We start from the raw sequence: 23,539 nt of genomic DNA, 5'->3' as shown, positions 1-23,539 counted from the left end.
ATTTTTGAATATATTATGAACTACACTGTTGACAGATAAGGTCAACTGACTGGTTAACATACAAGCACGTGAGTAGATTAATTAGATGGACAAATTTGAGGTGGTCCAGATGCAAGAAGCAAAGAATGAATAGAACTGAATAAACTAAACCATCATCCAAAACACTGGCAGTTCTTTTGGAATCCCCCCCTACTAGGGATAAGAAGTCAGTTTTATTTTCAGAACTATGTGTCTTTACCATAAACAACAAAATAGGGGCGCCTGTGTGGCTCAGTGGGTTAAAGCCTCTGCCTTCAGCTCAGGTCGTGATCCCAGGGTCCTGGGATGGAGCCCGGCATAGGGCTCTCTGCTCAGCGGGGAGCCTGCTTCCTCCTCTGCCTGCCTCTCTGCCTACTTGTGATGTCTGTCTGTCAAATAAATAAATAAAAATCTTTAAAAAAGAAAAAAAAAACAAAATAAACAAAACCCCCCCAAGCCCCACTAAAATTTAGGATGAGTATGAAGTTTTAAGTTTGACTTTGGGACAAAGCTATCTTTTTTAATACAAGGAAGACTGCAAGGTACAGTGACGCTGTTTTACTACAAAGCTTTCAGATTCTTCTGAGTTCATCTGTCAATCTGACTTTGTGTGTCTATAGAATTAGATCAAGTTAAAAGAGCCCTTCAGCTTTAAAATATTGTAGGAAAATTCCATCTCTAGCAGGATGTTCCTCACAGTGGGAAATAAAGGGTATGAAGCCTTACAGTGATAAGCAAGAAATCACACTCCAAGCAAGAAATCACATAGATAACGGTGCCTGAGTTGCTTAAGGTGGCCACTTGGTTAAGGGAAAACCTCTTGGTTTTGGTCAGGTCATGATCCCAGGGCCCTTGGATCTAGCACAGCTTCCAACTCCACCCTCTGCAGGGAGTCTGCTTGAGGATTTTTTTTTTTTTCTCTCCTTCTGCCCTTTCCCCCCTCTCTCTCTCTCTCTCTCTCTCTCTCTCTCTCAGCTAAATAAATATATAAATAAGTAAATAATATTTAAAAAGAATAATAATCACACCCATAGGTGGGACTCATCTTTTAAGCAGTGTCAGAATTTTCTTTCAGCAAGGGCCCTCTTTCAAAAGAGGAGACCCCCAGACATCAATGTCTAGGGCAGGGTTCTGAGTACACTCTCATTAAATGTCAATTAAATGAATAAATCTAGAGACCATCATTCACTGAGTAACTATGTAGTTGGTGATAGAGAAAAAAAAATTGTATTTTGAGAAAAAAAAACCAAGCATATTTTCAAGGGGAATAAGACCCATTTCCTTCAAAAGGCATTTATTGAATGTAATGTCCAATGTGCTAAATACCGTGTCGGATACTAAGTATAAAAAGAAGTGAGGAAAGTGGCACAGATTTTGTAAACAAATAGTCATGACATAGACTCCTAGGAGATACTCAGAGATCATAAAGTGTTAGAAGCACAGAAAGGTAGTGAGCAACTCTGCTGAGGAGAATTTATAGGGTATGTGATATATCAGTTGGATGTCTGGGCAAAAAAAGATAGAATGGAAAGTCATCCAAGGCGAGAGAAACATGAGAGGTATAAAGAAACATGAAATAGCTAGTAAAACGGGGTTGGAATGTTATGTTGGGTTGTTGAGAGGACAAAAGGCAAAGAGTGGAAATGAAGACAGAGGGGGAGACAGGGAGGCAGGGCCATATATGGTGTGGCTTCCCATTGGCAACAGGGGGCCAATGAAGGACTCTAAACAAGTGACAGACATAATCCCATCTATTTGGAAAGATGGTTTCTGTCAGTATATAGGAAGAAATCCTTAACTGTAAAGTCTAGTTAAGATAATGAAAGCCTGAGCTGAAGGCAGTGGCAAAGCAAATAGAGGAAGACTTGAAAGCCATTTTGGAATGAGACAATACAGTATTTCAGACAATGGAATATGAGGTTAAATTCTAGGGTAAAGGAGCAATGCAAGTGTGAATGATGACACCTTTACCTGAGCTAGATAAAACAAATGAAGAAGAAGGTATGTGGGAAGAGAGTGCTGACTTTCATTCTGGATGAAATTAGGAATACAGGCACAAAAATTAATGTTGAGCTTTAGAAGTGCTGTTTTTTAGATGATGTAACTCTGATAAACCAGATATAAATATAAACCATGCTATCAGACAGGTAGCATGCTGTTGAAGAAAACACAATTGTGTAGTTTTTATAAGAGTCCCATTAGTAGATTACCAGTAACAATCCTACAAATAGTTTTAAGATCTAGATTTTCCATTTTTCCTCAGAATAAGATATACAAATTAGTTTTCCTTTAAATAGACATGACTGTTCCAGTAATGTGAATTTTAAAAACAAAGTCTTCCCAGGACTACTTACTTTTTAAATAACTTTCTAATGAATTTAACTTTTTTAAATTCCAAATTAGTAGAGATTAAGTGGCACTGAAATAGTTTCATTTTAGTAATAAATGTTGAATTAGAACCACTGACCTTGAAAGGGACTACACAAGCTCACTAGGTTTCATTGCTTTAGTGTCACTGGTGTGTGGCTAGCTGGTAATTTCTTTGAAATTCTCTGTTCTATGTAGTTTTTGCATTGTGTTACAAAGCATTCTAAAATACAGTGCACAACCATAAAATAGCCTATCTTTAATGATTTCTGCAATACTTATATATCTCTACCAGTAAATTAACAATTTCCTTTGTTTTTTACCAGCCTTTTACTTTTTTATCTGCAATACGCAATCTGTTTCCTTATGTCATCACTCTGTATGCTCCTGTATGTAAAAGAGTACTTTTGGTTTTATTGTTTAAGTCATCTGAACTTATTAAGGTCAAGACGTTAAGAATTACCAAACCAAATATATTTTTCTCATTTAAAACAACAACAACAAAATCACTATTAAGCATCCTTTGAAATAGTAATGGCCTGAATATTAATTATTATTGTTACAACTAATATTAATATGGGCATGGTAATATTAGTAATATAATATTTCAAGATTTGCCTACAGAGATTTTAACTTAAAACTGCATTACAAATGGAAACAATTATATTACCTTACAGAAACTAAAATAACATTAAGTTCATTTTCTAAGAAAAAGCTTAAGTGTAATTAAATCATTACAGCTTGTTTTTATATTTAGATTATAAAGTTTAAGTGGAAAAAACCCTCAAAATACTGTAAAGTCAGTGAGAGTTCATTCATTCACTGATTTACTTGTTTGTTAAGAACTCAGTTATCACCAACTTATGGCACTCTTAATGTCTTTGGAATAGGAACAAAACTGAAGTCCCTGGACATATCACACATATCAGGAGTCAGCAAACTTTTTCTGTAAAGGCACAGATAAAATATTTTGGCTTTGGTGGCCAATAAGTTTCTGTCACAACCACTCAACTCTGCCATTGTGGGTGCAAAAGCAGCCACATAAAACCAATGAACTTGACTGTCTTCCATAAAAACTATTTAGTTATTGCAACGTGTGTGGGTACATGTGCATGTGTGTACATCTCTGTGTGAGAAGAGAGAGAACACATACATATACACACATAATCACATATGCACCTACAGAATTTTAAAACTGCAGGGGAAATTATTTTAAATATATATCTATGATGCTTTATAATTTCAAATCCAAAAAGCTCTGGAAAAATAAAAGCTTTCTTGAAAAACTGTCACAAACTAAATTATCAAGCAACATTTCACCTAATATGAAGCTGTTTATAATCTTTATTCCACTAAGTGTGAATGTATCTATGTATTACTGAAGACATATTAATGTGTTTGATTAACAAACTACCACATAATCCTCTGAAGATGCTATGAAATAACACATATCGGTACCTATTACATTTCTTGAGTCCCAGTGTGTCTATATTACAAGACACATATGGCTCTAACTTTTGAATAAGGCATCGTAGGCACTTATTAAAATTTTAAAAATGTGACAGCTTTTTAAAAGTGAGAAATCAGTAGTACTCTCACATGAAATATTTTGAAAGATTTACAAATTAATATTAATATTAATTATAATTTCTTTTTTTTATAGATTTTTTTAAAAGATTTTATTTATTTATTTGACAGAGAGAAATCACAAGTAGACGGAGAGGCAGGCAGAGAGAGAGGAAGGGAAGCAGGCTCCCTGCTGAGCAGAGAGCCCAATGTGGGACTCGATCCCAGGACCCTGAGACCATGACCTGAGCTGAAGGCAGCGGCTTAACCCACTGAGCCACCCAGGCGCCCCTATTAATTATAATTTCAAAGTAATTTGATATTGTGCCTTTCCCCAAGGAAATTCCATATATCCAGAACTAAAAATCTATTTCCATATGGGAATGGTTGTCTAAGTGCTTTTAAACTGTAAATTTAGAGTATGTAGATTGATCAAATATAAAATTAATTGCAACTGTAGTTACACGATATCCAAATAATCATTTTGACAGATTTATTTAAATCAATTTTAATTTTTGTTGTTGTTTTTGTGTTGATGCAGCCTAGTAATTTAACAGACTGTGGATTTTTTTTCCTTTTTTTACACTTTTGTTTCTGCTAAGAATGTTTGCATAATGATAGGGCTGAAGTTCCTAAAACTCATAGATAATTCTTCTACACAATGATAGATTATAATAAAAAAATGAAGATACAGTGATGGTTAATACATGGATAATTATTAGTGATTATAACTTGAGCTGAGATGAGACTATTCTAATGGCACTGTTAACACCTATTAAATATAAAACACTGCCACAAATTTACTCTTTTGTTACTTATGCTTTAGAAAGTATGTGCTAGACCATCAAAATGTCGTATCAGGGGAAATATTCTGGAAAACTCCTAATGTCCAATGTCATCCTTTTTTTGTTTCCATATGACTTTAAACTTCTGTTTGCATGCTCCATTTAAGTATCATTTTTTATTTACACCTCCTTAAAAACAAATTACAATTTCCAAATCATTTGGGATTAATTAAGTTTTGAGTTGGCTATCTCTTGAGACATTTTCATTTAAATAATTTATTTATGGAACTATAAGTAAGCCATTGCTGTATGCACAGAGATGACACAGTCTTCGACCACAAGGAGCTAACAGCCTAGTTACAAAGATAATATATTTTGAAGGATTCTAGAGAGCATTATACTGAAAAAAATTATAATAAAGCACTATGCCTCAAAATAACTTAAAATAATTACTTGTGAAGTTTTCATTAAGCATTTTGATTCACAGTATTAGACTCAAGTTTCCACTACATAAGTGATTGACCTGAGTGTCTTGCCCTTTCCTTGACTTCCTGATTTAATCACAACAGCAATGAGAAAGGATGAAATAAGGGAAATAAGAGACATTTTCACTATCATAAATCATCTGGATCCCTCAATTCTCTTTGGGTTAAATTTAATTATAGAACCAATTGTTATTCCTATCTCACTTCTTTGCACCAATTTTCTTCTCCCTTCCCTGCACACCTTCATATTCCAAAAAGCCTCAGTTAAACTCTAAAACTACTAAACTATGTCTTGTCTAAATTTTGCCATTACCCATGAAAAGACTCTAGTCCCAAATAATCATTAAGAATGATACATGTGTTTATCCCTGTATTTCATCTCAAGAAATACTAATACTCAAAAGAGTAGAAAATATTTCAAGTTAGTCATACAATTAAATCACAGGAACGGTTACAATTAAATCACATGAATGATTAGAGTTAAATAAAATGGCTAAACTGATGCCTTCATTTTAAAAATAAAGCAATTTATATTCTGTAAAATATGAGATTCTCCTTTTAAACATAGTGTGTATAAATGTATAATCTGTATTGTTACAGTTCCAAACTACCCAAATTTTGACTTTCATTGATTTACATTCTCAAGTAAATATGTTCAATAATTTAAAGTTCACAAATTTAAATTTAAAGTAGTTTTTATGGTAACATACACCTTTAAATTCTTTATTTTGGGGTTCAGATAAACACTGGCTCTTTTTCTTTCAAATACTTAAATAGGGTGCAAAATGGAAATTGTATACTTTTCTTTTAATAATGCATTCATGAGCTTAAAATAAAAACTAAGACATGTAATTTGTAGAAGGAAATCATTTAATGATTATTGTGATTATGGCATACAGTGGGAAAAAAAAGTTAAGATAGACTCAAGGAGAGATCAGTCGGATGAACCTCACTTATATTCAAAAGTGCCTAAACTTTATCCAATAAATATAGGTTTCAACTGTTGAAGTAATCTGGGATAATAAGGTTCACAAAGTTCCTTATCTGTGTCTAAAGCAATAAATTCTCCAATGTGACCAAAGCTGATTTTCTTTACTAAATTCTGCATTTAGGGCAAAATATTGAAGAGCTGAGTAACCAGCCCAGTTTTGTTCATTCTTAGTAAAAAATGGGAAGTTCTTGGAACTTGGAGGAACTTGGAAGTTCCTTAAATTTTACAACATTGAAGCTATTCTCAAAAGTTACAGAAATTATTCATAAGCATATGATCCCATTTAAGCAATATTTATTGGGAATATATGCCATTGGTCATACAAAGAAGTACAGATTACTGAATTAACAAGATTATTTTGTCTATATCAGAAAATCCTACATCAAACTCACACCTATCCATAATTCAGAATGATATCTTGGAGTCAAATTATATAGTCACAGAATATAATCCAATAATGATGGCAGTAAAGAAATCAGCATGGGCATTGCTTTGTACTTAAAAAATAACACTTGAAGTATAAAATATTAGACCTACTCATAAACTAAAAGTAAATGGTGCTGTTATTTCTCTAAGCCTTCCTGAAATAATAGATTATAAATAGCAATTATCTTTTGAAACAGTACAGCTGGGGAAATCAACAAAATGGAATCAAATAAATAACCACAAAAAATCTATCAAAAACTGAAGAGCTAGTAATTTCCAAGAATTAATGCTATTCATTGATTCGTATGTTTCATTGATACTGTATGCTTACTATATGCCAAACACAAATACGAAACAGCCATTTGTTTGAGAAGCCTATGTTGCAAACAGATAAACAAATCAATTTAACGTGAAGAGACCAAGAGTTATCTCAGAATCATTATAAGATGTTGACTTAGAAGGCAAGAGAAATAATGTCATTAAAGTAATTCCTACAGTAATTACAAAAAATAGTGGAATTGAGAAATAACAGGATTTAGCTTGAATAACGTGCAGTTATCAATTTCTTTAAAAAAGACTCAGAGATCATTCCAAGATCAGCAGTCACAAAAAGTATTATTCAATTTGTAAAACAGAATCTGATTCACATGAACAAATTCCTCTAGTCCTGTCAGTGTATCTAGACTTAATGTGTCCTCTATCAAAATAAACATGTAAATAGAAAACATGTTTAATTCAAGAATATTCTCTAGTTTAAATGTTGCAAAGTATAGCTGCTGAAATGACCTCTATAGACTTTTTTAAAAAAGATTTTATTTATTTATTTGACAGATAGAGATCACAAGTAGACAGAGAGGAAGGCAGAGAGAGAGAGAAAGGAGGAAGCAGGCTCCCTGCTGAGCAGAGACCACCCCCGCCCCCTCCGATGTAGGGCTCCATCCCAGGACCCTGGGATCATGACCCAAGCTGAAGGCAGAAGCCTTAACCCACTGAGACACACAGGTGCCCCCTGTATAGACTTTTTAAGTAATTAGTTTCAAAGTTAAAATAATATCCTGACAGAAAACTATCTTTGATTGGGTTTAGTGTAAGGAGAATAAGCCTATTGAGTATGGGGAGAACCACATTTTAGGAATGGATAGTAGCATGTAAATTATGCATCTCCTTCCGTATGCAGGAGAAAACGGAGACAATCATCCTCTAGCAGTTAAAACTGGTCACGAGTCTAAACTGTAGCTTTCATGGATTCCATTACACACATTAGACTCTATTTTATATCCAATCTAGTAAATTCTGTTAGCTGGATACCAAGGAAAAGTGGATTAAAAGTGCTGATATTATATGGAGGGGCAGTGCATTACTGTATATAGAAACATTACGGAAGAAGTCAATATCTTACTGTCTTTTGCAATAATGGGCTTGAAACCGTAAATTATGAAATGCTACAATTTCTGAGAGACATAGTGAAATGTGGCCCATTTAGTTAAATGCATACTAGATTGATAGAGGTGAGGTCTAGGAAATAGTTACAGGAAAATAAAAATGGTCACTTGGTCAATGAGGAAGTTCCTGGGGAAATTTACTGTAGAAAGACCTTATTTTTTGGGTGCCCAGGTGGCTCAGTGGGTTGGGCCTCTGCCTTTGGCTCGGGTCATGGTCTCAGGGTCCTGGAATTGAAGCCAGCTTCCCCCCCTCTCTCTGCCTGCCTTTCTGTCTACTTGTGGTCTTTCTCTCTCTGTGTCAAATGAATAAATAAAATCTTTAAAAAAAGGAAAGAAAGACTTTATTTTTCTTGGGATCCAGGGTCCACCTGAGTTGCAGCTACTTCAGCTAATTAAGGGGCATCTGTAATGTGGGAAATTGCATTTTGATATCTGAGAAGGACAGACTGGAGACTGATGTTCAAGGGTGACATGCCCTGCACCTGACCTCATTATCAGAAAATAGAGAGAAGGAACAACAAATGTGGACAGCAGAGATCATGGACCAGGAAAAAGTGTGTCTGTATGTATTCTCTTTGATTGTAGTGGTATTTCAAACACCATGCAGGTGGACACAAATTATTATCTGAATGTTAAGTAACAAACCCGTTAGGTCCTTACATTTCTAAATATTTTCACACGGGTTTACCCAATTTTATTAGCATTACAGAATTCATTCAGCTGAATCTAGTTTTTAATTAAGCCAAAGCAGCTCTGGACTGAAAATGTAAAGACCTAGGTTTAGCCGACAATCTAAACTGTTATGTGAACCTCAGCTAAGACACTTACCTTCCTTGACACAAAAACTCTTTGCTGGTGAACAGTAAATCATTTTGAAGCTTTGAAAAATTACAACCAAAGGAATACATTTTACTTCATGATTCAGTATATATAACTGAAATAAATGTTTCATGAAACACTTCCTCTCACTGTGTGTTATATTCTCATCTATGTTGTACTACGTAATGATATGCCATTAAAAAATACCATCGGGGTATCCTTTATTGATTACACCATACCATTAATGGGTCACAGTCTGCAGTCTGAACATACTAAAGGTGAACTACCTCCTGTTTTTATATGGGCCACAAGCTAAGCCCATTGTTTTTACATTTTGAAATGTTTGGAGAATAAAAGAGAATAAAAATACTTCATGACACTTAAATTTATATAATATTCACATTTCACTGTTCATAAATAAAATTTTAACTTATAGCCAAGTTCATCCCTTTACATATTATGTGTGGCAACTTCCTCACTACAATGGCAAAACTGAGAACTTGTGACAGACTATGGCCACAAATTATTTATTTTTGGCTCCTTATTGAAAAAAGGCTTTGAGTCCCGCAATAAAGGATACAAATAGTTCTTTGAGGCTTGGTTCTAAGTCCTTCATGTCTTTCTGGGCTAACCTGGGAACAAGGGGAAGTAGGTGCATGATAGTGGAAAGAAAATGATGCGGTAAAGTGGGCTCTTGGTCAGTTATTTAGGCATTAGTTTTCTATTTCATTCCATAACTTGAAAATAAGAAGGAAAAGGGGGAAAACTGACAAGCAGTATTTGGTGATAGCATAAAGATTAAAATCATTTACAGAATCTGCTCCTGTGAGTTCATAGGGCTTTAACTTGCAGCCCTTAAGTACTTCAGTTTTATGATGGGCCAGTAAAGGTTGGTAATTGTTTCAGCAAGGATTAGTTTGCACCTGAAGTGGTCAATTACGTTGCATTGTATTCATACGTACATTTTAAATTCACAATGATGAAATAATCATTGGGTAAGGAAAGCGAAGCCATATCTGAGTTGAAACTCTTTCAACTGTGCTTTTTAAATATTTCCTTGTTCACATTAGACCTTTATCTAAACAGCACTTTTTCCAATAAGATCTTTTTGTTCTTTTAGCCTTCAGAAATTTGATAGATTGTTTCTAAGTCATACTTGATTTTGTCCCTCCCTGTTCAAAATTCTTCCAAGGAGGACTAGGATCTAATTTTTTGTTTGTTTCTGCAGAATAGGTGTATTTGGCAAAGTCAATGCCCCTGCCTCTCCGTAGTTTTCAAAAGTAGTCATGAACAAATAGGTACTTTTCTGTCCCTGGTTTCTTCATCAGGTTTAAACCTGACCGACATGTCATCCATGACATGTTTTTGTGCATTTAGTACCCTTATTTTACTTCTGTTTTAAGAGTATAGTTGGAAATAAAGCAGTATCAAGATAAAGAATACAGATAAAACTTCAAGAATTATAATGAAATATATTATTTCCTGTGCAATATCAAAAATTGGTCACAATCACTCTTAAAGTCCTCCAGACAATGTTGCAATAAGGTAATCCAGGAACTTTTGCTTTTTGGTTAAGCTAAATTTTACCCTTCTCTCTGATTATTAAGACCAATTACTGAAATCTACTTGAGTATAGAAAACAATCTCATTTGTTCTCCCACCTGCTATTCAACCACAGGTGTTTTTGAGGGTATGCTGGCAGGTCCTGAAGACCTGGTGGAGTCTGATCTGGTAAGAGATAGAAACACTATTAAGTAATTATACACATATAGGTTGCTTACTATAATTTTGATACATGCTCTAGAGAAAAAGCACACGGTGCTATGAAAGGTTTTAAGAAGGGAACCTCACTAATTCAGATGTGGCGTGGCTAGATCTTGATATCCTTTCTGCACTAATTTCTCTTATCCCTACCAAGTACCTTCATTTTTACATTTCCAGGATTTTTTTTCCCCTTCTGTCTCCTAACAGGTCTAGATTTCCCCGCCATGAATAAAATTCCATGCAGCCAAATGAACTTCTATCAATTTTTCCTCTTCTCTCTCATCATTAAATTTTTTCAGTGACTGGTCTATGTTCAGCTTTTACAAACACTTCCACATTCTACAATACTGTATCTGTGCCTACAACTCTTCTGCAATGTCTCCAGGATAACCAAATGTGACTTATGAAACCAAGGAGTAAGTTTTTAGACTTTCTCTTGACTTCCATAGAGTATTTACCATTTCCAAGTATTAAGAATATATATGCATCCCCATATTCAATAACTAAGTTGTTTTATTATTTTAATTCAACTTTACTGAAGGGTAGTTTACATAAAATACAATGTGACCATTCTGAATGGACACTTCTTTGAATTAGGATAAATGTATATGTCCATGTGGTCACCAGTACAAGGTACCCACCTGCCACCCCCACAAATTCCCTTGTGCCTATTCTCATCCTCTCTACATCCTTAACCCCAGGCACTTTCCTGCATTCTACACTATAAAAACGATGTGTTCTTTTCCAGTATTTCATAAAAATGAAAACACACAATATGAACTTGTTGAGCCAGGCTGCTCTCTTACACAGTATTTCTGAAATTCAAGGATTTTTCTGAGTATCAGGTTTTTTTTTTTATTCTTGAGTAGTAATCTGTATCATATGGATAATACAAGCATTTGTTAAATTTACTTTTTTTTTTTTTACTTTTTGATGATTATATTAGTTGTTTCCAGTTTATATTTATTATGGATGTTGCTACAAAATTTTATATAAGTATGTGGACATATGTTTGCATCTCTCTTGAATAATAATTACTGTGGAATTGCTGGGTCAAATTTTAATTGAATATTTCACTATAAAACACTACCAAATTGTTTTTCAAACTTGTACCATTTTACATTGCCAATCAGTAAGGTATGAGATCCTTAGGATTTTCTACATACATGATAATTTCACCTGCATTTAAAAAGTTTTACTTCCTCCAGTCTGTGTATCTTTTATTCTCACATCTTGTTTTACTCTAGTACTTTGATACTTCAGTAAAATTTTGAATTACAGTGGTTAAATTGAATTAGAAATTCAATCTCATTTGATTTTTCACTATTACATATAACATCAGTTGTTGATTTTTTTATAGGTACCAATTTCAGGTTAGGTTTACCCCCTTTGGAACCTATTTTTCTCAGATATTTTATCATGAATGGGTGCTGAATTTTAATGAATGCTTTTTCTGCACCAGTTAAAAATGAGAAAAAAAATTTATCTGCATATTTTTTGTACTCTCCTTTGTGTGTCTAAGTTTCCATCTGATATCCTTAACTCTACTTGAAAATCTCTTTTGGCAATTCTTATAGCACAGATGTGCTGGCAATGAATTTTATCTTTTGTAATCTGAACGTCTTTCCCCTTCATTTTTGAAGATATTCATTAAAGAATTCTAGGTTGGAAATCTTTTCTATCAGCACTTTAATGAAGTTCCATTATCTTCTGATCTGCATAATTTCTGAGTAAATGTTGGTAATAATTTTTATTTTTGTAAGTAATGCATTTCTCCTCTGACAGCTCTTTAAAATTTTAATAAAAGGGGCATCTGAGTGGTTCAGTTGGTTAAGTTTCTGCCTTTGGCTCAGGTCATGATCCTAGGGTCCTGGTATCGAGTCCTGCTTTGGGCTCCTTGCCCAGCAAGGAGTCTGCTTCTCTATCTTGTCTGCCCCTCCCCACCATTCGTGCTCTCTTTACCTTCTCTCTCTCAAATAAATAAAATATATTTTTTTAGCAAAGCAATAGAATTTTATTAAATGAAGATATAGGAAAAGCTCTCAGGAGTGAGAGGGGTCCCAATAGGTTGCCAATAAATAAAACCTTAATTTTTTAAATAGAAAATTTAATTTAAAATTTAAATTATTATGCATTAAAATTGGCCTTTTCACTTTGTATGTAAATTTCTATGAGATTTAACACATATATTAACTCATGTATGGCCACTATAATCAGAACACAAAATTGTTCCATCATCCCAAGAAATCCCTTGTACTATTCCTTTGCAGTGGCCTTCTCCCCCTACCCATAATCCCTGGCTACTGCTGGTCTGTTTCCCATCCCTAGTTTTGTCTTTTTGAGAATGTCCAAAAAGACAATGGGAACACAAAATATACAACCCTTTGAGATAAGCTTTTCTTACACACAACAATGTCATATGTATATATACACACACACATATATACATATCTACATACATACATACTTAACTGCTTGATTTATCAATAGGCTTTTGTGGCTCTGTTCCCCATTTATATATTTAGGTTGTTTTTGCTTTTTTTTTTCCTGTTTCAGTTTGGAAAGATACCATTCTGTATCTTATAGTTCACTGTTACTACAGTAATCAGTGTATAATAAACTGTAAAATCCATCAAATTTTCTCATTTTTCTTTCTTATATTGTTCATTTTTCTCCACATTGTGTTATTTTCCTTTAATACCTAAACATTTTTATGACATCTGATAATCCTTGTCTTTTAAACTCACCATCTCTGTCAGTTTTATCAACTCATTTCCTTCTGGTCTTGTGCTACACTACACTGCTTCATCTCAGTTCTAATAATTTTATATGGATACTGGGAATTGTGATTATTGCATTGTTAAGTGTTAGCATCTTGCTTTGTTCCTTTAAAGTGTGATAGGCTTTGCTCTGAAGTTAAATTATTGGTGGGTCAAGTTGATTCTTTTGAGGCTTATTTTTAAGTGTGTGTGTGTGTGTGTTTATGTGTTTTAAAGGGTGGATCTACAATAGAGTATCCTGTACTCTAAAAATAATTTAACTCTACTACTAATGTGTTAATCTTCTGAGTACTCTACACACTACTTCCAATAATGGGAGGACCAACCACTCTGGCTGGGCAGAGCTAGAATAATGCTCTCTCTCCTGTGAAGTAAAGAAAATACTTCAAAGCCCCTTGGACATAATTTGCCAGTCTGCATTCTCCCTGTACATGTGCCATTTGGTATTCAGTAAAGATCCAAGCGGCCCATTCACAGATTTCTGGAGCTATTTTACTGTGTAGCTACCTACTCTATGAAAGTGTGCTCCACAACTTCTTGACCTCTGGTTCCTATCTCTCACTTCACCAAGACTACTGTATTTTACTTCAGATTTCCCTTCTTTCACAATATTTCATAATGTGCCTCCAGGTAAAAAGTTAATGGAAATCCCTGAACCCAACTTAATTATTTCCTTTTTTTCAGGGATTTCAGTTCACATTGACATACTGTCAAAGTTCTAAAAACTGTTGGTTTATATACTTTGTTCAATTTTCTAATGGTTACAGTGGAGGGCAAGTCCACTCCCTGCTATTCTATCATGACAAAAGAGAGGAAACCATGCTAAATATTTTAGAGTTTTCCTTCAAAACATTGTGTTATTGCCCCTTTCTTGTTCTTTTTGTCAACATCATATGCAGGACTTTATATTCGACTAACAGTACTAGAAGAGTATTAATCCTGACTAAAAACACCTTGTTATTTCACAGGTTTTAATATTATCTCCCTTTTCTGAAAGCAGAGAAAGCAAGATAGGATCTTATGCATTTAAAGTAAAATCCTTAAACATATACCATATACTATGGAACAAATACTAAAAGATAGTCTGATCTTCACAACAGATTATAATTTTTATATGACAGCAATATGGCTGTCACAATTATTAAACCACTGATTGTCAATGTTAAGTTATCTGGTGGATCAATCATGCACATCTCTTTTCCATCTTGTTTTGATTCATATGAAAAACTTTTTGAAGATATCGTTTCTAAAGGATCATTTCTTTAAAGTTCTGCTATACTATGATCTCTTGACATCCTTACACCCTAATTACTCAGGTATCTAACAATCTTCAGTAGCTACCTGAAAATTATAATAAGATCCCTTGATAAAATGTGACTTTATATTTGTAAAAACAAGTGATCATCTTCTCTTTACTAACAAATACCTCCAAAGCATAATTCAGAAAGATAAAATTTCTGAATTACACATAAAATTATTTTCTTGAATCAAAATAGTTGATTAAAAATTCCTATTTTTTTAAATATTTAGCACAATATATGAAGTATATTCCCCCAATACAAAAATGGATCATTTGCAAAAATATGGGATGTTATACAAAACATCACTGGTGTATGTTTGTAAAATTTTCCTAAAATGCTAGTGACCATTTCTTAAAATAACATCAATAACAAATCTAGGAACTAAACGATACACGCTTACATAGAATTAGGCACAGAATGGACAGTGATACCTAGGTGTCAGTTAACTAAATTTATCAAAAGTAATAATCAAAAATAGGAAGAGAAATGCATTCTACAGTCAGTATAGTTCAATTTTTTAAAAAATATTTTTTAGGAGAGAGAGTGCATGCACATAGAAAGGATAGGTAGAGGGAGAGAGAGAATCTTAAGCAGGCTCCATACCCAGTGAAGGGCCCCATGTGAGGCTGGATCTCACAACACAGAGATCATCACCTGAGATGAATACAAGAATAAGACACTGAACTGATTGAGCCACCCAAGCACCCAAGTGTAGTTCAAGCTTACGCAACACAGCACTGAGTTGTGGCTGGTCAAAAATTATACCAGTCGATCTTGGTTTTCAGCTAAAAGAAACATCTTTTTAAACAAAAATTTCAAAAAACAATTTGTATCCAGGACACCATGTAATGAATAAAATAAAAAGCAGTTTCCTATAGCCATTTATTAAGGAAAAAATTTAATTTTTCTTTTGATGATGCCATTTGGCTAGAGTGAGAGATAATGTCCACAATCTAGACCCTTAAAGAACAAGTTTGCAAATTCTTGTTCTAGAGTACTTCTGGATTTAAAATACAACCAGAAAACAAAGAGAAATGCTGAATTCTTTAAAAGGAAAATTTGCATTATACAGAAAATTTATTAGAAATAAAATATTAGAAATGAAAATCTGTAAAAGTTGTTCATAATTCCATTATGTAAGAGATAAAACTTATGAATACTGAGCTCATGGATAAGATAACTTCCTGCATAAGATAAATGCTGTTAGATTGTTATCTCACAATCTCATGTTGGAAAATTATAATTATTCATCCAAATAAAAAAATTGGGAGATTTTTCCTTTCACATGTTAGACTACTGAATTTCTTTTTTATTAATCAGATCCCTGTGAAGCATAGAGACAACATAATTATCTATCTTACCATTCACAAGATCAATACTACATTTTTTTTTCATCCCTTAAGAATGAGCTGCAAATATGGCTAACCCTTTAATATATAACTTCTCCCAAAGTGGTTTCCTTGTTGTTGTTATTGTTGTTAGAGTCATCTGTGTCTAAGGTAGGACCTACCTAAGTTTGCTTTCCATTTCCTTCAGCTTACATCATCACCTTGTGCTTTAAGAACTCAGTCATATTTACGTAAAAATTCAAACTAACCACATGTTCTTAAAAATATCTCAAATAGTCTCTAGACATTGCCACAGTTGTCACAACAATTGCTACTTTTAAAACATTAATTTTAATAGAAATTGTGAGAAAAATTAGATGACTACTGTACCATGTCATCTCCTAGAAACAGTAGGGAAATTAATCATATATACAATATTTTAAATAGATGATAAGATACTGGCACGAATCACCAAGACTAAAAATGAAAATTCAGGCTGTGTCAAAAATGTATTAACATCTATAATCTTTAATAAACATTTGACTTTTAGAATCCAGTTTACATATTTATCTATTTGAACTTTGGAGATAACACTGCAATAGCAGTGTTGTTGTTGTTATTGTTGTTTTTCAGGAATGAAATATATTTGCTGCATTGATCCTAAATATTTTTAAATTTAAATAACAGAATTTGAACTAAAAGTAGTATTTCAACAATTATCAGCAAAAGACATAATATTAAGAAAGTTAAACTATTACTTTTTAACTTAGAAAAAAATTGTCAGCTGATTTCAAGAATACCAAAGAAGTATTATTTCTATTGATACTGCTATTAAAAGAATAAAAACTATAGAAACATGTTTTTGAAGACTTTAGAATACAACTGCTTAAGAGTTTTACAATAAAAATATTACCCCTGAAGATTCTAGTTAGAATTGAACAAGTAACAACTAAATACTTTTATCTAGGGGTCAAGTTCTTATGTAGTATTGTGACCATTTACTCAAAAAGGTGGAGAAATAAGGTCATGTTTAATTCATTATCTTAGCTAACTAAAAACTTAGATAAGGACTTGGTTATAGCAGAGACATAGTAAATTATACGGCATATTGGTGATATTGTGAATTGAATCTTGAGAAAGAAATAATGTATGTGACCTGACTAATTTCCAACTCCATGTCTAAAACTAAATAATTGGGAACCAATCAACTTTATTCACTACATTTTGCTCACCTTGGACCACAGACAGCCTTTATAACTTCATAAAAAGTGTACACAAATCAACAAACAATCATAATACATCATTTCTTTATTCTTTTTGTTGTTGATAGGAACAGTGAAAGGCATATTGGTATAGATTAAGGGTAAGCGATTTTTTTCTACAAGTCAGAAAATGTTTTAGGCTTTTGGGCTATTAGTCTTTGAATCAATCAACTCTGCCACTGCAACACAAAAATAGTTTAGATATGCATAAAAGAATGGCATACCTGGGTTCCAATAAGATTTTATTTACAAAAATAGAGGGCTGGTATATTTGGCTGTCAGGCCATAGTTTGTTGACCCCTGCTAATGTAATGATAATCAACATCCAGGTCAAGAAATAAAAATTATAGACTTGAAGCATTTGTGTAACCCTACTTGATCCCATTTGTCTAGGGTAAAAAAAATGTTGTAAATTAACCATCTTGAATCAAATTCTAAAAATTCTACCATATACTAATAAATTTCTAAATAAGATGTAGTACTATCTTTATGTATGTGTTAAGCTCTTTTGGTCAATACTATTTTCATAAAATTGCATTTCACTATTGCATAGTACTGCATTGTACAAACAATATCATTCATTTGTCCCCTCTTGTGTTAGTGAACAGTTAGTTTGCTTCCAGTTTGTCCTTGGCAAAAACATCATTGCTCAACACATTTTATATCTACATCTGCTTGTGTACATATGCAAAAATTACTTGAGGATATATATACACACGTAAGATTGCTGAGTCAATGTAACTTACAAATTCAACTTAATGATAGCGTGAAATTATATTTCAAATTGTTTGCATTAATTTATACTTGTAGAAGATTCTATACCCCTAATACATGGATTTTAAAAATATATTTTGTACCAGTGGGATGGGTTCTAAATATAAATTTTTAACCAACTGGATACAAATACCCACTTTGTAACATTTACCTGATTAAATGAGGTTAAACTTTAATTTTTTTACAGTTCTTATTGACCATCTGCATTTTCCTCAACTGCAAATTATCTACTGGTCTACGGAATTATAATTTTCTTATTGATTTGTAGCGTTTGTAAAATGTTATAATTATTGATGTTAGAAGTACATCTTCCCAGTCTTTCCTTAAAATTATGGCAAAATTCATGTAAAATAAAAATTTCCATCTTAGCCACTTTTAAGTGGTAGGTATATTCACAATGTTGTGCAAACAATCTCTAGAACTTTTTCATCTTGTAATACTGAAACTCTATCACCATTAAACAACCTCCCATTTCTCCCTTATCCGTTGGCAGCTACCATTCTACTTTCTATTTTCCTAAATTTCACTATTCTAGATATTTCATATAAAGGGAATCACACAGTCTTTTTGGAACTTGCTTACGTCACCCAGCATAATGTCCTTGAGGGTATATCCATATGATAGCAAGTCAGATTCTTCCTCTTTTTGAAGACTGAATAATATTCAACTGTGTTTCTATATTACATTTTGTGTATCCATTCATCCACATGTGGTCACTTGGGGTGCTTCCACACTTTGGGTATTTTGAATGCCACTATGAACATGAGTGTACAAATATACCTTTGAGATCTGCTTTCAATTTTTTTTTAGATAATATACCCAGAAGCAGAATTGCTGATTCATTTGATAATTCTATTTTCAATTTTTTGAGGAACCCCATGCTATTTTCTGTACTGCCTACAAGATTTTACATTCCCACCAACAGTGTGCAAGGTTTCCAATTTCTTCACATCATTGCCAACATGTTATTTTCTGGGTTTTTGATAGTAACCATCTTAAGTGATATGAGGTTTGAAAGTAGTCACATCAATTTTTTTTTTTTTAGAAAACTCTGAAGAGAACTGGTTGTATTCTTAAACATCTGGAATAATGTATCAGTGAAGCCATCTGGTCCTAGGCTTTTTTTTGGTGGGAGATTTTTGATTACTGATTCAATCTCTTTATTCATTTTGAGTCTGCTCTGATTTTCTATTTCTCCATGATTCTGTATGTGTTACCCACTTCATCTAGGTTATCCAATTTGTTGGCATACAGCTGTTCATAGTATTCCCATATAATCCTTCTTATGTTAATAACACAGGATGCACTATCCCCTTTTTCATCTCTAATTTTAGTTAAACCTTCTCTCTTTTGATTTTGTTAGTCTAACTAAAGGTTTGTCAATTTTGTTGATCTTTACAAAGAACCAAATCTTGCTCATCTTCTTTATTATTTTTCCATTTTCAATTTTATCTCTGCTCTAATCTTTATTATTTTCTTTTTTCTGTCAGCTTGAGGTTTAGTTTGTTCATCTTTTCCTAGTTCATTAAGGTAGAAAGTTAGGTATTGCTTTGACATCTTTCTCTTTCTAATGTAAACTTTTATAACTACAAATTTCCCTATGAGGTCTGCTTTGCACAAATCTTAGTTTTGGTATTTTGTTTCACTTTTCATTTGCCTCAAGATCTTTTCTAATTTATTCTTTGTTGTCATGGTTATTTAGGGTGTGCTGTATAATTTCCAACATTTTGTGGATTTGCCAATTTTCTTGCTGTTACTGATTTCTAGTTTTATTCCACTGTGAAGAGAAAAGATACTTTGTATGACTTCACTTTAAATACATTAAGACTTATTTTGTGGCTTAAGCAACAGTCTATCCTAAAACATGCTGCATGTGCCCTTGAGAAAAATATGTATTCTGTTGCAGTGGGTAGGATTTTGCACATGTCTGTTAGGTGTAACTGGTCTGTAAGTATTGTTCAAGTCATCTGGTTTCCCTACTGAACTTCCATCTGGCTGTTCTACCCATTATTGAAAATGAGGTACTGAAATGTCCTCCTATTACAGACTCTCCTTATTTCTCCCTTCAATTCTGTCAATTTCCATTTGATATATTTAGGAATTCTGATGTCTGATATATAAAAAACTAATTATTATATGTTCTTAGTAAATCAACCCTTTTATTCTTTTTTTTTTTTTTTTAACTTTTTATTTTTTATAAACATATATTTTTATCCCCAGGGGTACAGGTCTGTGAATCACCAGGTTTACACACTTCACAGCACTCACCAAAGCACATACCCTCCCCAATGTCCATAATCCCACCCCCTTCTCCCAAACCCCCTCCCCCCAGCAACCCTCAGTTTGTTTTGTGAGATTAAGAGTCACTTATGGTTTGTCTCCCTCCCAATCCCATCTTGTTTCATTTATTCTTCTCCTACCCACTTAAGCCTCCATGTTGCATCAACCCTTTTATTCTTATGTATTATCCTTCTTTGCCTCTTTTAAAAGTTTTTCAGGTAAAGTCTATTTTGTCTTATAATAGAGTGCATCTACCTCTGCTCTGTTTTGGTTACTATTTCCATGGAATATCATTTTTCCACTCTTTCATTTTCTATCTATAAATGTACTTACATTTAAAGTGAATCTCTTGTAGACAGAATTTAACTGAATTCTGTTTTCCTTTGTAATTCATTCAGCCAATCTACATCCTTTGATTAGAGCATTTAATACACTTAACATTTTAAGTAATTACTAATAGGGAAGAACTTACTATTGCCATTTTTTGAACTGTGCATGTTTGAAAGCATTCTCGTCCTTTATTTGTTCTGTTACTGACTTTCTTTGCATTTAATTTTTTTAAAGACGTACTTTAATCCCCTTTTTAATTTCTTCTACATGAATTCTATAGATATTTTCTTTGTAATCATGGGGATTACATAAAATATCTTAAAGGTATAACAATGTTTTACACTGAACTTAAATTGCTACAATACCTACAAAAATTCCTTTACATCACTGTGACTCCCCCCATGATTTATCTTGCTGTCACAAATTATATCTTTATATATTGCGTACCCATTAGCAAAGATTTAGATATTTGTATGATTCGCCTTTCAAATCCTATAAAAGAAGTGAAAGTGGAGTTATCAACCAAAATTATAATAATACAGTTTTTGCTATTTATCCAGATATTTACCTTTATTGGAGAACTTTATATTTTCTTGTGTCTTCAAGTTATTGTCATTTTGTTTCAAGTGGAAGGACTATCTCTGCCATTTCTTCTAGATTAGGTCTAGTGATAATGAACTCTCTCAGTTTTTGTTTATTTGGGGAATTTTCTCTTCTCTAGTTTTGAAGACATTGGTGCTGGATATAGTATTTTGGTTAATGGTATTTTTAAAAATATATTATCCCACTGCCTTTTGGTGTACGAGTTTCTTGCTGAAAAAGCTGTTGACATTCTTAGAGAACTTATTTGTATGTGACAAGTAGTTTTTCTCTCAATGCTTTCGAGATTTTCTCTTTGTCTTCAACTTTTCTTGGTTGAACTATAATGTATCCTTGCATATGTTTGTTTGGCTTCATGAAATTGTATTAAGTTTTCAGCCATTATCTCTTCAAATTCATTCTCTGTCCCTTTTTGTCCTCTCTTTCTGGTACTGCCATAGATGCCCATATTAATCTGTCTGATAATACACCATAAGTCCCATAGTTTCTGCTCACTTTTCTCATTCCTTTTTCCTTTTGCTCCTCTAACTTGGTCATTTCAAATGACCTGTCTTTAAGTTCACTGACTCTCATCTGTCTTATCAAGTCTGCTCTTGAACCCCTGCAGTGAATTTTTCAATTAAGCTGTTGCATTTTTAAAAGTCCAATTTTATTTATTTCTTTTAAAATATCTCTTTGCTGATGTTCTTCTTTTGTTAATAAAATATTTTCATGATTTTCTTGTCAGTCTGTGTTTTCATTTAGTTCATTAAACATATTTAAGCAAGCTAAAAAAAACCTTTGTCATATAAAATCAAAGGATGCATTTCCTTAGGATCAGTTTTTGGAAATTTATTTCAAAGGGTCATGTATCCCTGTTCTTTGCATAAATTGCAAACTTCTGTGGAGATCTGGGCATTTGGAAAAAAGTAACCTCTTCCAATCTTTATGAACTATCTTTGTGTAAGAGAAGAACTTCACTGACTGGCTGGCTTAAAGATCCCCTCAAAACTTTCCCCATAATCTCATCCCCTCAACTGCCCACAGAACTGCATAGCTCCTGCATCAATAACGTGCCATGTTACCTATTACTTCTTTTAATAGCCTTTAAACTATTAGCGAAATCGTACCACCATTTCCATCACTGTTTTGAGACAGGCAAGACAGAAATTAGTCTTTTGCACAGCCACCAGACAATCTAGAATGTTGCAAGGAATCTGTACTCTTTTCTTGCATGCTAAGGGAAAAAATGGGAATTCAGTGATTTCCTCTTGACCATGGCATGTCATGTTGCACTGGGGAGGAGGTGGCACAAAGACAAAACACCATGGGATTTCTAACTTTTGGAGTATTTTCTTGGTAGCAGCAGTTTTTTAACTGGTTCTTACAGTTTTAATAAAGCTGTTTGGTCTGTATATTATTGTTTATTCAGTGTTTCTATGGTGGAACCAAGGTCTGAAGCTTTCTGGTTTGGCATCTTGTTGATGTCACTCTCCATCTTTTCACTTTTTAATGTGTCCTTTTGATAAACCAAAGTAATTCTTAGATGGTCAAATTTATCAACCACTAAATTTTATACTTTTTTGGGGGAGGTCTAATTAAAAAACATTTTAACTTTAGAAATACAGATATTGTCCTGTATTTTCTTCTACAGAATTTGAAGTTTTGCTTTTTCAACCATCTTAGTATGACTTTTTGTGTATACAGTGAAGAAGGGATTCAATTATTTTAATTACCAAAAAGTTTTCCAATTGATTTAGCTGTATTTACTGCATTGTTCATCCATCTCCTTTTGTAATGACAGCTCTGTCACAGCCCTGTCCCTCTGAGCTGGGATCTGGTTCTGGATATTTATTCAGACACAATGATCTGTTTAGCCCTGGGCCATTATACACTTTTAAAATTACAATAGCTTTCTCATCTTCAAAGTTATTTTGGTTATTTTCAGCCATTCAACTATAGAAAATTAAGAGAAAAACTCATCAAATTCCATGAAAATAATCTGAGATTTCTGAAAACAAGTTCTTATTCAAGTGATGGATAATCATGGACAGAAATTACTTCTTTGTGAGATCATCTTCCTACCATGAACATGATATAGTTCACCATTACTTGTTTTTAATGTCATTAAAAGCTTTTTATAACTTTCTTCTTAGAGAACATTAAAATACTTCTGTAAAATATAACACAGATAAGTTAAATGCATAAAACAGCTAATGAATTATTTTAGAACAAAACCCTT

At 33.2% G+C, this 23,539-nt stretch overlaps 1 protein-coding gene across 6 annotated transcripts in view; it reads right to left on the bottom strand.

The window, feature by feature from the left end:
- NBEA (neurobeachin) overlaps window positions 1-23,539 on the bottom strand; it is a 667,546-nt gene that overhangs the window by 348,187 nt on the left and 295,820 nt on the right. The window lies entirely within an intron of this gene.

The sequence above is a fragment of the Mustela nivalis genome (genome assembly GCF_964662115.1).
Source record: "Mustela nivalis genome assembly, chromosome: 15".
NCBI lineage: Eukaryota > Metazoa > Chordata > Mammalia > Carnivora > Mustelidae > Mustela > Mustela nivalis.
The sequence above is the reverse complement of the archived record's forward strand: the minus strand, read 5'-3'. Positions and strand labels throughout refer to the sequence as shown.